Raw genomic sequence first — 3,938 nt, forward strand, 5'->3', positions numbered from 1 at the left:
ATATCTGAAATTTGCTCTTTTTCCACTGCCTTCAGTTTCTGCTTGATATCAGTTGTTTTTGCATCCATTTTCTTTATGGCTTTATTAGCGCCATCTACCCTTTTGTCAATTCGATGGGATCTAAAATATACAAGGATAATAGAGCGGCTTACAATCTCTTTCCCCTCCCCACAACAGACACCCTGTGAGGTAGGTGGGGCTGAGAGAGCTCTTTTGAGAACTGCCCTTTCAAGGACAGCTCTGACAGAACTTGGTTTGCCCAAGGTCATCCAGCAGCTGCATGCAGAGGAGTGGGGAATCATACCCGGTTCTCCCAGATTAGAGTTCACACACTTAAGCACTACACCAAACTGGCTCAGACCACTGGTTCAACTGTCTCAGTATTGTCTACTCTGACTGGCAGGAGTTGTTCAAGGTCTCTGGCAGAAGAAGGTCCTTCCCAACCTCTGCTCCTGAGATCAACTGGAGAAATGTTGTACTATTTAAGAAAGAAAGAAAGAAAGAAAGAAAGAAAGAAAGAAAGAAAGAAAGAAAGAAAGAAAGAAAAAAAATTAGGCTTTTCCTTTTTTTAAAAAAGGCACTGTCTTGTCAAAACTGTAAACAATTCAGGTATGTGCTTTCATATATAAAATGGTGTAAAATAATTGTTATCATAACTTGAACCAGCAACATGCCATGATTTGAAATACCATTTGAGATGCTACAAATACAGCTGAGTGGGTGGGGGGATGCTTATCAAAGGATACAAGTGGACTGATTATGCACTCGAAATAGGACTCTTTGCAAGCTGTAGAAGAGAGGAGAAATTATTATCATCTTTTGGACTCGTTTCTCATTGGGGGGGGGAGAGATAAACTTCCTTATAATCTATTTTCTTTAAATAAAATCCTGAAGCACAGTCCTCATATCCTGATCTATCTCAGTGGGGCAACGTGCTCCCTTTCCCTGCACTCCACCTTTTTAAAGACTTACTGTGCCTTTGCTTCCTCACCTTGTGATTGCTTCCAGCACTTCCAGACAATTGTAGTTTGTTAGGGATTGCGCCCCGTGATTATCTAGCAACTGCTATGTGATCGATCCAGCTGCCCCTCCTACTGTGACAGAAGTACCAGATCAGAGGAAAAAAGGTAGCAGATGGTAAGAAGATAAGTGGGGCTAACCAGCGTTCCCTGAGATCCCTGAATAATGCTGCTGGCATGCAAGCTCATGAGACCTCATGTGTCAGTGCTGAGCAGCAGTGGACTGGCCCCGGCCCCGGGGGGGGGATATCACAGTGGCCCTCAGACCCTCTGGACATGCTGCTTCTACCACCCTTCCCCATGACCCTGGCCCCCAGAGGCCCCCCACCTTGTTCCCTCCTTTCTCTGTGAGGGACTTTTTGCTGCTGCAGCCACACTCCGCAAGAGCTGCCAGGCTACAGTTGTCTGCCCCTAACGCTCAGCATGTTTACTAGCTAGAATTGCTAACCTCCATGTGGTAGCTGAAGATCTCCTGCTATTACAACTGATCTCCAGGTGATAGAGTTCACCTGGAGAAAATGGCCGCTTTGGAAGGTGAACTCAATTGGCCTTATAACATTGAAGTCCTTCCCCTCCCCTTCCCAAACCCCTCCCTCCTCAGGCACCATACCCAAAATCTCCAGGTATTTCCCAACTAAGAGCTGGTTAGGAGCATGGACTCTAATCTGGGAGAACCAGTTTTGATTCCCCACTCCTCCACATGCAGCTGCTGGAGTGACACTCTCAGAGCTGTTCTCTCAAGAGCAGTTCTCAAAAGAGCTCTCTCAGCCCCACCTACCTCACAGGGTGTCTGTTGGGTAAGCCGCTCTGAGACTCTAAGTGAAGGGCAGGGTATAAATCCAATCTCTTATCTTCTCTCTTCTCAAACCTATTACTAGCAGAGACAGTGACTGAGATAAGTAGTTACTTATTTGATTTGGGTTTTGAAAAATAAAAACTCTCAAAGCAGCATACAGTTCTTCTCAAGCCCAACATAAAACACCAATATTAACACAAACTAAAACACACAGAAATAAAAGGCACAGCCAATTAGTATTAACCGCCATCAAAAGTTCAGGCAAAGTAAATGGTCTTAGCCCATTCATCTGTCCAGAAAATAAACATCCCATTTGTCTGTGGGGTGGACCAGCCCTACTCTCAAGTTCCCTCAACGGGATCATTACTGAACTAATGCAGTCTCAAACCACTTCAGTGACCGTTTACAAGTGGATTTTGCCATTTCACACAGTAAAATGCAGTTGCAAAGTGCATTGAAAGTGGATTGAAAGTGTGTTATCTTGATCATTTCTGCAGTACTGAAATTCCCCACACTGATGTTTTCAAAACTGTGCGTTATGTGAAATTTTACACAGTAGATTTTTTTCTCACCATGCACAAAGCTGAAGTTTTCTCATCCTTACCCCATGTTTTCAGAACTCACTAAAACTGGGGATTTCAAAAACACGGGATAAGGAGGAGAACATTTTAGGTTTGCGCCTGGTGAGGAAAAATCTACTGCAGAAAATTTCACATAACACACAGTTTTGAAAACATCAATGTGAGGAATTTCTCTACTGCAGAAATGGTCTTAGTGTTTTGAAAGCGCCTACTTGTGAGGATCCTATCTTAGGAAAAGTCTCCTTTAGAGATGAAGGGGTGGAATAACTGTTAAAGTTGGTCTGTTGCTTCAGACCAATACAGCTACCCACCTGAATCTATGTTAAAGATGAAGATACATCTCTCCTGCTAAACCCACTGAGTCCACCGGAACAAGTGTAAATAATTCAATAGTTTAAATTCTTTAATTTGTAGGAGTTACCAATAAGAAGGGGAACGGCAAGTTTTCAGTTTCCCAGTTCTAATATTCCTGCCTATTTTCCCTGTCCCTCCCTCTTCAACAAACATCCATCATACCATTGTATAGGCCTGCTGGTTCTCCCTCTCTCCCATCGGCAACTTAGTGTTTGGCTATAGATTTAAAGTCAATGGGATGTTTTGCATATTCTGGTGCTAACTGTAGGGTTCCTGGCACGTTCTCAATTATTTATGTGCTCTTTTAACCTTAGCTCAAGCTTCAACACTTTTTTTAGGCTTGGGAATATTGAGTGAGTCAGGAGCTCTTTCAGAATATGCCTTTTGACTTAAACATGGTTTTTTAAAAAAGAAAATAACAGTTTCACTCAGCTTGGTGTCTGCCAGGAAAGAACATGGTGCGCATCCATAGTAGGTTCTATAAACTTAGTATTCTGTATTTGGGATAAGGTGAAGGGACATTTTAAGGCTCTAATTTTCAGATACACTGTGTAATCATTCTGCATACAGCACATTTTTATTATCTTGGGGAAGGGAACTTAGCAAAGTATGTATTACAAATGGGAGCACAGGGGAGAGGAAGTGCCTTGGTGCTGTTTTCATCTCCCTCACCTACTCACACTACCCCCGTCCTCTTGGTTTTTCTGCCTGTCTTCTCACTCACATACGCTTTACTGAATCCACTGTTGCTCACTCCCCACCATGCATCCAGTTCCCATTTTCCCTCATCTTCAATCTTACTTACCCCCGTTCTTTTCCCTTTTACCCATCTGCTGCCCTGTTATCTCCCTTTACCCCCCCTCTCTTCTCCCCACTTCATCTCCATGCCAGCTAGGGTTGCCAATTCCAGCTCTGGAAATATCTGGAGATTTGGGGGCTAGGTTCTCTGGGTCTCTTGCTTTGGCAGGAGACATCCTGCAGTGGACCTATCATTCCCCACTGCTGCTCGATAGGAGCGGGGGGGGGGGGACTGGAGAAGAAGCTGGCAGCACAGTAATACCATAATGTCACTTCCAACTGTAACTCGTTCTACTCTGGCCTGCCCTTGAGACTGATCCGGAAACTCCGACTGGTCCAGAATGTGGCGGCATGGGTTCTGACAGGAACGCCACAGACACCACATATTCA

Source organism: Gekko japonicus, unplaced genomic scaffold (genome assembly GCF_001447785.1).
Source record: "Gekko japonicus isolate JY-2015 unplaced genomic scaffold, Gekko_japonicus_V1.1 scaffold18, whole genome shotgun sequence".
Classification (NCBI taxonomy): Eukaryota; Metazoa; Chordata; class Lepidosauria; order Squamata; family Gekkonidae; genus Gekko; species Gekko japonicus.